Source organism: Pinus tabuliformis, chromosome 6 (genome assembly GCF_031772625.1).
Source record: "Pinus tabuliformis cultivar Carrire ecotype Pingquan chromosome 6, CPIR1, whole genome shotgun sequence".
Taxonomy (NCBI): domain Eukaryota; kingdom Viridiplantae; phylum Streptophyta; class Pinopsida; order Pinales; family Pinaceae; genus Pinus; species Pinus tabuliformis.
The window spans coordinates 659076124-659087829 of record NC_142292.1 but is presented as its reverse complement, the minus strand read 5'-3'; positions in this window follow the sequence as shown (position 1 = coordinate 659087829).

Sequence of the window (11706 nt, the reverse complement as noted above, 5' to 3'; positions counted from 1 at the left end):
ATTTCTGCATTTCAAATTTCTTTTTTTTAGACTCAACTAACAGGTTTATATAGTCCTCTAAGGTGAGTAAGTGTGAGCTTCGGCCCAAATGAAGACTACCTGGTATACCTTGCTTTTTTTCATTGATAATCTCTCTACTGGTAGCTTTAGGAACAGACCAAGTATCTTCTCCATCCCTCCCACCTGCATGTCATTGCTTGGTACTTCCCTTTCAGTATCTGATGGAACTGATTTAAATATATCATTATCTTCATTTGATGCCTCATTATGTGCTTCATCTTCTTCCATTGATTTGTTGTCCACAAAAAATGAACAATTTCATTGTTCAATTCTGCTGGTTGTGAGGGCATGTTAATGATTTGTTCATTGCTTGTTGAGGCACTATGTGCATTCATATTAATCATTGCTTCTGCCAGCCATGACGGCGGGGTTACTGGGTTGGCAATGTCAATTGGTCATTGTCAACTGCATATTCAACAATGTCATTAACACTATTAACAACAATAGTTTCATGTTCTTGAGTTGGCGGAACGATCTCCATGTTATTGCGAATTTGTTCATGGTTATACTGTGTTTCACATACAAATTTCATCATCTTCATCATATAAGTGTCCTTGAGAGAGGCAAATCATATTATCAGCTACAACCACATCATCTTGGTCATATACTTCTTGCACTTCAACACCTGTTTGGGCATTCCCTTCTTCCTGACCATCCACATGAAATGCCTGGCTACAACCAGTATCATGCATAAGAGCATCATAGTTCAGTGGCCAGATTCCTGTCCTCCTAAATCTATCCTTGATATTTGATGGTGTCAGAGCCCTTTTAAAAGCTTTACTTGCAAGCTCTGCTAGCTTGAACCTTTTCACCTCAACCCATGGATTCTTTTCCATCCATGCAGCACGCTCTGACCTGAAATAGTTCTTGAAAGGGCCAAGCACACTAACATCAAGGGGTTGCAGTCTATGAGTGGTATGAATAGGCAGTGTCAACATGTCGATGCCTAAATTATTTTCTTCCTCAATTGTTTGTACAACCATGTGGCTCCCATGGCCATCTAATATCAATAGGTGTCTATTATTAGGCGAGATGCCACCTGGTACCGATGCAGCAAAGTGAAAAAGCCAACATAAAAACAATTCTTTAGTCATCCATGCATGGGGATGTGAAACCATGCATGCACCTTGTTCACAGTTTTGTATATAGTTTTTCAGTTGATTTTTACCTTTGAATGGATAAAATCCTGGGATTGAAGTACCAATTGCATTAACACAACATAAAATAGTTATCCACTTCCTACTTTTAGGCACAATATTTGGCACATTTCATCTCCCTCTATTGGCAATTACCCACATGCCACAATTCCTCCCTACCTATAAACCCATTTCATCACAGTTCCATATATGGTCTACTCCATAAGAATGTTTATTGTAAGCACTAGAAAGTGTTTCATAGAACTTCTGCACAACTGCAGGGAGAAAATTTAATGCTCTGTCTTCGTCAAGGCCCTCAACAGTATGCAATACAAGTTCTAGATGCTTTTTTTAAACCCAAACCACCATGATTTACCAAGAAACCCATCTTTGAATGTGTTTGGCCTCCCTTGACAGATTTGAGCAACTGTGGATTTGAGTTGTATCAAATCTAGCCCATGTCCCAATTGGGCCATCTCTTTACATCACTCAACCACCTCAGCCTCCTCCTCGTCCTCAGTCATAACTGTAAGAGGCCCTATACATTTTGTATGAGTCAATTCATTTATCCAATAATGTATTGATGAGGGATGAATACCATGTTTTTTTGCAGATTCCCGAACTGAGTATCCATTAAACTTTATGTCGTCAATTGCAACTAATATTTCTTCTTTTTTCCATCCTCTTATAGTGTTGATCTTTTTAGTTGAACTTGCCCCTTGGACTGTTGTTGATGGTGGTTCTGTGGGTGATGTTGTGATAACATCAACTTCAGTCGCATGGTCATCCTCAACAACATTCCTTGGGGCATTATTGACATTGACATCACCTGTCATGTCCTCATTAGATGATAGGAATCACAACTGCACACCCCTTGTCACTCTCCTACGACTTCTCCTTTTACGACCAACATAACTACCTTTTTCCATAGATGCAACAACCTATAGAATTATTGCATGCATTTAGATAAGAATATTTATAAATTATTCTTTCATACAAGGCAAAAATACTTCTGCTTTATTACAGGAAATTATCAACATGTATGTTAGTATCCTTGAAAAATAAAATATACATAATCATTTTGTTGTATGTCTTCAAAATTATCAGTTATTGTTGTTTTGCTAGCTTGTATTTACACTTAAAATGCCATGACTGTATTGATTGATTTTGTTATGCATTTCCCAACAGTGCCCCTTGTTTGGTTTGATTACTAAAAATATTGTTTGGTTGTTTTGATAACTTGTCTTTATAGTTAAGATAACATGAGAAGATATGGTAGTTACTGTTGTTTGAATTAATTTGTTTAGACTCCTGTTTGTTATCGCAATTGAATTCATTCACGGCCCCCACTGTCTCACCAAGTGGACTTGCATAATGCCTTCTAGGTTTGTTCTAGGTCTATTTTGATGTTTTACACCACTCTGGTATGTACTAGAGTCCATGGAGAAGGATCCTTTTTGAGCCTATCATTTAAAATTTTTCTATCATTATCATAGTCCTTGTATAAATGGCCTACATAGTTCAGACTCCCTAGAAATTTTTGGATTTGTGTTTTGTCTGTGATCTTGTCAGGGAAATTGTCAGTAAATTCTCCAGCATGTTGTAGTATCAGTTGACCATTTAAGACTGTATGACCAAGAAATCTAATCGAGATTTTAAATTATTCCATCTTCTTTTTTGAGACAACCAATCCATCAACCTAAAATCTTGAATTTAATCCATTATTAATTTCATGTCTCATAGGTAGTTCACACGGGGTGGACTATTGTTTCATTGTCTTGACCTCAAAATTTCCTCCTACTACAACCTATCCCTCTTAACATGCATTATCTATTTTTTTTCTATAAGGATGCACTTCTCCATAAATGGATCTCTGGTCCTCAAGGAGTTATTATTGGCCAAACCAAGCATGACATTTAATTTGACTAAGGCTCCAACTTGAGACCCCCTGAAGCACTCTTGATCACAACTTGGCACCATAACAATTTTTTCCTCATGTCACTTACAGTTGAAGTTTCTAGTCATGTAAACATTCATTTCAACTACACCTCTTATTTGTATCTTGTCTCCATATATAAGAGAGGCCATGCCTTTTTCTCAAATCAGGAAAGAATATTATCAATTTGTAAAGTTTTGAGTAATTATTGGCCTCATATATCAAATTAGATAAAGTGAATAGGAGTAATGAGGGTGAATTTAGAAAGAAATATAGGAAATTGTTTGGTAGAGGGTGCATGCATGTGTAACCTTCAGTGAACTAGAGTGTTGCTTTTGTAGGTCTTCAGATCAACCACACATTCAGTTCAACATCTAGTTAAGTTCTAAGTTCAATTCAGTTCTATTTCCTCCCACTACAAGCTATCCCTCTTAACATTCATTATCTAATTTTTTTTTCTATAAGGATGCACTTCTCCAGAAATGGATCTCTGGTCCTTAAGGAGTTATCATTGGCCAAACAAAGCATGGTATTTAATTTGACCAAGGCTCCAACTTGAGACCCCCCTGAAGCACTCTTGATCACAACTTGGCACCATAACAATTTTTTCCTCATGTCACTTATAGTTGAAGTTTCCAATCATGTAAACATTCATTTCAACTACAAATCTTATTTGTATCTTGTCTCCATATATAAGAGAGGCCATGCCTTTTTTCTCAAATCAGGAAAGCATATTATCAATTTGTAAAGTTTTGAGTAATTATTGACCTCATATCTCAAATTAGATAAAGTGAATAGGAGTAATGAGGGTGAATTTAGATAGAAATATACGCTGATGTTTGGTAGAGGGTGCAAGCATGCGTCACCTTCAGTGAACTAGAGTGTTGCTTTTGTAGGTCTTGATATCAACCTCCCATTCAGTTCAACATCTAGTTAAGTTATAAGTTTAATTCAGTTCTAGTTCCTCCCACTACAACCTATCCCTATTAACATTCATTATCTATTTTTTTTTCTATAAGGATGAACTTATCCATAAATGGATCTCTGGTCCTCAAGGAGTTATCATTGGCCAAACCAAACATGGTATTTAATTTGACCAAGGCTCCAACTTGAGACCCCCTGAAGCACTCTTGATTACAGCTTGGCACCATAACAATTTTTTCCTCAGGTCACTTACAGTTGAAGTTTCTAGTCATGTAAACATTCATTTCAACTACAACTCTTATTTGTATATTGTCTCCATATATAAGAGAGGCCATGCCTTTTTCTCAAATCAGGAAATCATATTATCAATTTGTAAAGTTTTGAGTAATTATTGACCTCATATATCAAATTAGATAAAGTGAATAGGAGTAATGAGGGTGCAGTTAGATAGAAATATAGGCTATTTTTTGGTAGAGGGTGCATGCATGTGTCACTTTCATTGAACTAGAGTGTTGCTTTTGTAGGTATTCAGGTCAGCCTCCCATTCAGTTCAACATATAGTTAAGTTCTAAGTTCAATTCAGTTCTAGTTCCTTCCACTACAACCTATCCCTCTTAACTCCATAAATGGATCTCTGGTCCTCAAGGAGTTATCATTGGCTAAACCAAGCATGGTATTCAATCTAACCAAGGCTCCAACTTGAGACCCCCTGAAGCACCCTTGATCACAACTTGGCACCATAACAATTTTTTCCTCATGTCACTTACAGTTGAAGTTTCTAGTCATGTAAACATTCATTTCAACTACAACTCTTATTTGTATTTTGTCTCCATATATAAGAGAGGCCATGCCTTTTTCTCAAATCAGGAAAGCATATTATCAATTTGTAAAGTTTTGAGTAATTATTGACCTCATATATCAAATTAGATAAAGTGAATACACTAGTAGAAAATGAAAAATTAGTGACTAGGTGACTAAAAACGTTAGTCACCATAGCTTTTCCAAGTGAAATACTACCAAAAATGAGCAATCTTAAGTGACCGAACTAAAAACGACTAACATAAATCACTAATTTAGTCGTGGGTTAAAATATGTAACTAGATAATAAGTAATACAACAAAAAATGACTAACATGAATGACTAATTTAGTCTAAGAACAAAATACAACTACCTAACAAGTATTGCAATAATATGAATCAATCTTTTATGTCAGTCATCTTAATTGTGTCAAGCAATCTAAACTTACAAGTGATAGGGGATTGACAGATTATTAAAGATTGGTTGAAATTTTATCCTTCCTTAAACACTTCTTCATCCTCACATGGCGTATAGGTGAGCCAACTTTGCATTATTTATCTCTAATAATTTGTATTTCTAAAAATATATTTTTAATAAAAAAATTATTTTATGTATTTTTAAAAAGTCTATTCATTGAATTTAATTGGATCTAGTTCCAATTTGAAATTAATTTGGAGAGAAATTTTAATTTTTAAGACTATAGTGTCAAATAAAAAATACTTTAATTTCATATTAATTGACCTAGATCCATCTTAACCATGGATCTATCAAGCGCCGAGAGGGATCCAATCTCTCGAGGTACAGACTTTTTTTTCTAGTACAAAACTTGAAGAAATGTTTACACCTCGAGAGATTGGATCCCTCTCAGCACTTAATAGTTATAGGGTTAATATGGATCTAGGTTGGTTATATAATACTATATAATATCTATATTTGTATTTGTGTCTCTCTGTTATTCCCTCTCTCTATCTCAACCCCCAAACATACACACACTCTCTCTCCCTCTCTTCCCCTTATCTATCTATCTCTCTCTTCCCCTTCTCTCCATCTATTTATATATCCCCCTCTCTATTCCCTCCCACTCTCCTCTCTCCCTCACTCTCTCTCCATGACTCCCTTGTCACCCCCTCTCTCTCTACCTTTCTCCCTCTATGTTTTTCTTGTTCCCTCCCTCTCCTGCCCCCTCCAATTCCATCTCCCTCTCCTCATCCCTATCTTCTTTCCCCTCTATCCCGTATCACCCACCTCCCTCTATCTCTCCCCCCAAATCTCTCTCTCTCTCTCTCCAACTCTATCACTATCTTGCCCCCTACCTGTCATTATCCATCTCTCTCCCTTCCCCTTCTCTCCCTATCTCTATCCTCTCCTCTTCTTTCACTTCCCTCCTCTCCTCTCTCCCTCACTCTCTCTCCATATCCCCCTTCTCACTCCTCTCTCTCTCCACCTCTATCTCTCTATGTATTTTTTCTTTCCTCCCTCTCTTTCCCACTCCAAATCCATCTCTCTCTCTCTCTCTCTCTCTCCCCCCCCATCATTCTCTCTTTCTCTCTCTCTCTCTCTCTGCCCTCCAACTTTTTCACTATCTCTCTCCCTCTCTCCGCCCCCTCCCCAACTCTCTCTTCAATTTGATCACATTGTATTGTGCTTAAGAAATGATCTAAATTAAGAAAACTTAATTGGTTTTAAAATATCAAACCTAAATGTTTGGAGCAATCATATCGAAGAAAATAAAATAATGAAAAACTTAAAAAAAAATCATGCACTATATTTAATCTATTATAATTAGTCAATTTTCTTGCTCTCATCCCTTGGATCGTTAGCTAAGACGGATCTATGTCGGTTATATATATATATATATATATATATATATATATATATATATATATCTATATATATATATATATATATATATATATATATATAAAGAGTCGGCATAGATCCATGTTAGCTTAATCTTATTAAAACCTTAATTTAATTTCTATGGGAATTTAGATATATCTCAAATTGTAACATTTTCCCTTTTAGATTCAATTAAAAAAATGTTTTTAAATTAAATTAAATTAAATATTTTTACTATGAAATAAGTTATAGTTTTTTGTCATGTGGTATTAATAAACCATGGTATTGGCCCATGGTATTGTAACAAAGCCGATTTACAAGTTAATATCCATGGTAAAGAGAGGGTGAATATCCATGGTTAACAATATTGTCATATTGTTATAAAATATTTTGATTGTGAAATAATTTATGTTTTTTGGGCATGTGGTATTGATAATCCATGGTATTAACCCATAGTACTGTAACAAAGGCTATTTTTTACAAGTTAATAATATCTTGTCATATTGTTATAGAATATTTTGGTTGTGAAATAAGTTATGGTTTTTGGACTTGTAGTATTGATAAGCTATGGTCACAAGTTAATAACAAAATCAAAATATAACAAATTGAATTTTATTATGTTTATTAATTTAACTTTTTATTATTAATTGAGGCCATATTTAAATGTTTACACTCATCCCAATATTATTTTTAACTTCTTCTTCTTCTTTTTAATTTAGCATCTTACACAAAAATAAAAAATTCTTATTAAAAATAAATCATTTAACCCAATTTCAATTTATATATTTTATTTTATATTATAAATATTTCTTTTATTTTTTCCATTATAAATATTTATTTTCTTTTTCATTTCCAGTCTAGTGCTCAGTCCAAATAAAATATTCACATATTACAACATCACATTGTAGCACTGCTTTTTTCTCTGCCTTGTTAATATCTGCAAGGAAATGCCAGAAGAAGGAAGACCATGAATGTGATCTATGGATTTCATGGGATTCAAACCCGAGATGGAGTTTCAACGATTAGATGGAGGAAGGGCAAGGTCATTCGACATGGAGACTTTGGCTATTTGTACATGGGTATGAATTTGGACTCTAGAGAGTTCTTCCTTTTTACTAAAGATGATTTTTGTTCTTATGGGTAAACAATTTCGAGGTTTTAAATGATCAAAGAATAAATTTCATGTAGAGTTAAGGATTTAATGATCATGATAATTTAGATCTTGATTGTGGCCAACAATTCATCAAAAGACAATGCAGATCTTGTTTGCGGTCAACAATTCATTAAAAGATAATGCAGATCTTGGCCAACAATTCATTAAAAAAAATGCACAAGGAAACATTTTTCATGTCCTTATTGTACAAAGGGTTTAATGATTATGATAATGCAGATCTTGATTGCGGCAGACAATTCATCAAAAGACAATGGAAAAGTAAGCATTTTTCATGTACTTATTATACGGATCTTGATTGTGGCAAACAATTCATCAAAAGACAATGGAAAAGTAAGCATTTTTCATGTACTTATTATACAAATTAGTTCACTCTTCCCTAACTTTTCTAAGTTAGAAATTTTGTTTTTTCTTTTAACCTTTTTTAGTGGTTGATTGCGCCGAGAGGCGCTCTACAACCCAGTGTTGGGGTAGATCTCACATAAACATGTAAACATAAATGTAAACGATAAACATGTAAACTTAAACGTAAATGTAAACATTTAATGTGTAATGTTTAACATTCAACATTTTTAATCCCCTATTTAGAAATCAAACTAATTATTATTATATATAAACACAATATAAATTTAAAATATAAAGATGTTTATGAACACTAAAATAATAGTTATGGTAAATAAATAAAAATATAAATAAACTCAAGGTATGGTAAATAAATATAAATATAAATAAACTAGAGGTATGGTAAATAAATAAAACCTCTTTTTATATTTAGTCCATAAACCTATTTATATTTAAAGAAGACTAAAAAAAAAGTTTTATTTAGGTGAAGCCTATGGGCCAAATACCATGGGCCAAATTACCAAATTATTATTAATACCATGCAAAAAAAATTATTAACCACAATATTAATATTAATAAAAGTAAAGATGACACGTGGTGTTGACCCATGGCATTCAAGTGGAATGTAGCCTATTTGAAGGGGGGAATTAAACTAGAATAGATCCATCTTTACTGTGCATCTACTAGGCATCGAGAGGGATCAAATATCTTGATATGCAAACTAGAATAGAGTGAAAAAAGATTTGATCCCTCTCGGTGCTTGGTAGATCCAGAGTAAAGATGGATCTATGCTGGTTGTTTGTGTAATGGAATCTACCATGACCAAATTCAAACGGCTCGAGTGATGCAAGCAAATTTTCTGGTAGGATGCAAAAACTAGACCTTTCTCAAACTCTGTTACATGAAATTAAAATTTCTTGTAATCATGAACATAAAATATTTTCTGTTTCATCCTTAGATTTTGATCTCAATGCATATTGTTTTAAACCATGTTACTATATTTTAAGTAGAATATACTTAGATTCATTAAACTTTACAACTCTCCAAAGATTAGGTTAATTTCACCTAAAAAGAAGGAACTTTTGAATGGATTTTTCAATTTAGACTCAATGCTTACAGAAAATGATTAAAAATGGAAGAACCCAAATAGTCTGATAACTTTTACCCACCCATCAATTTCCAAGACCTTTGCTATTATTCCGAACCTAAACAGAGAGAGTAGAAGAATAAGAGTAGCACGGATGAGGTGGACCCTGACTTGCTTTATACTTTTCAAAAGTTTGGCATGCCCTTGACTAGAAGAAGAGATTGACCAACATTGTTGTAGATGTCGTTTTTTACAGTGTTTTCATTACTACCATGCATAGGTAGACTTTTGGCAATTGAAGTTATCTTTTGTTCATTATAAGAGGTAATTCAGGAGTATCTTGATCTAGTTAGGAAGTAGCTTGGCAAGTTTGGTCCTCCTACTGATAACTATTATGCTACATTGTAAAAAACATTTTATAGTGATAGCTCCTTCTATTAAATCCCCAAGCACACTTTGTCATCCATTGAAATATCCACTTACTTAAGGATGAATGAGATGGAGACCAGGCAGTTTGAGAGGATTCTTATTGTTGTATATGATAGGAGTTCTGAGAGGTGAGAGGAGTTCTGTGACATATAGATGCACTACACCATTTTATGACACCAATCATCTCCATGCCATAGTAGTGGATCTCTATTGCACCAACGGAGAAACGATAAAGTATTACACTGTAAATAATTGGTATGTCGAGGATGAGGAATACAGATGTGGGATTTATAATTTTATTACAAAAATAGGTTTGTGCGATGGAGACAAATCAAAGATTTCATGGACCTGAGTAGAGATTGGTTTGAAAATCACCTGGAAATACTCAAGAATTGTTTTGAAAGGCGATGATGCAATTGGAGAGTTCTATTCTGTTGCCTTAAAAAACAACTATCAATAGAGGGGACAAAGATGATCCATATAGCGAAGAATTGCAGGAGTAGGATTGTTTCTAAAATTATATCTATAGGCAAGTCACAGAACTACTATAAAGGATTAGTGCAAGTGCAACCAAATTCTCATAATGCAAGGATTTTTTCAAACTGTGATTCGATGCTCATCGGTGACCACGCGGCTGAAAATACTTATCATTACATTCAAGTACAATTTGAGTTTCATTCTAAAGTATCTAATTTAATTTATTGATAGTCCTTCTTGTGTCCTCGTCTCTCTTAATTTCATTGTGGTAGGATTGGAATGGGTTAAAAAATCAAAATATCATTGAGTAAAATAGACACCCACATGTCATTGTGCATACTCTCTATTTTTTATACAATTAGAAGTGAGCAATATGATGTGCGCACAACTAAAAATCCTAGAAGGCATGATGAATCCAGTCTTAGCATGGAGATCGAAATCAAGGATCATAAAATATCAATAAATTTGTGATATAGAGTAAAAAACACAATAAAATATTCTATGCCATCATTATCTATTTATTGCAAGATACTACTAATATTTCATAATTTTCATAGATGGTGGTTGTCATGAAGATGCCCTCAAGAAAAGTTACTGACTTGAAGATAAGATGGTTAGTGCAACTATTTACTTTAAATGGGCTAAGTTTAGGTAATTAAAACTAGTTTGAAAATCACTAGAAACACCACCCCCACATCATTTTATTTCCAATTGTACAAGATAATATTGAATAAAATTATGAGCACTTCCATTTAAATTGACCATACATAAAATAACAAATAAGTTTGATGCTTTTAAAAACTATATCTATCATTAAATATAATATATAACAAGGATGGCTCATAATTTTAAAGGCTATATCCATCACCAACTAGAAGATAAGAGTTACTGAGATGAGAAAAAGTTTGTCTTGATATAACATGTAAACGTCATATTACTTATAACTCATGCATATTGTATCTTATTGCGCATATGTTAATTGTATAACTTCAATTCGGTAATTTTTTACATTTACATTATCAAATATGTAGAAGTTACATTACACTAGCTTAAATTCACACAGAAATAAAATATCATTTTCACACTAGTTTACTTATAACTCATGCATATTGTATCTTATTGTGCATATGTTAATTGTATCACTTCAATCTGGGTAATTGTTTACATTTAAATTGTCAAATATGTAGAAGTTACATTACACTAGATTAAATTCGCACACAAATAAAATATCATTTTCACAATGGTTTAAAATTTCCCCTTGGTTGGTGAAGAACCAATTCAATGCTATTTTTGGTGGAATGTTAAGCTATTAACCGAAGATAAAAAAATGTTAGTCTCTTAAATGACTGAAAAAGGATATTTAGAATGTTATATAGAAGTTACGTTTCACGTAGCTATATCTACCCCGACATAACTATAATATTCCAACTCCATTTTTAAGTTACATTTCATGTAGCTATAGAAGTTACATTTATTTGTTTTAGATAGAAGTTACATTTTACATAGC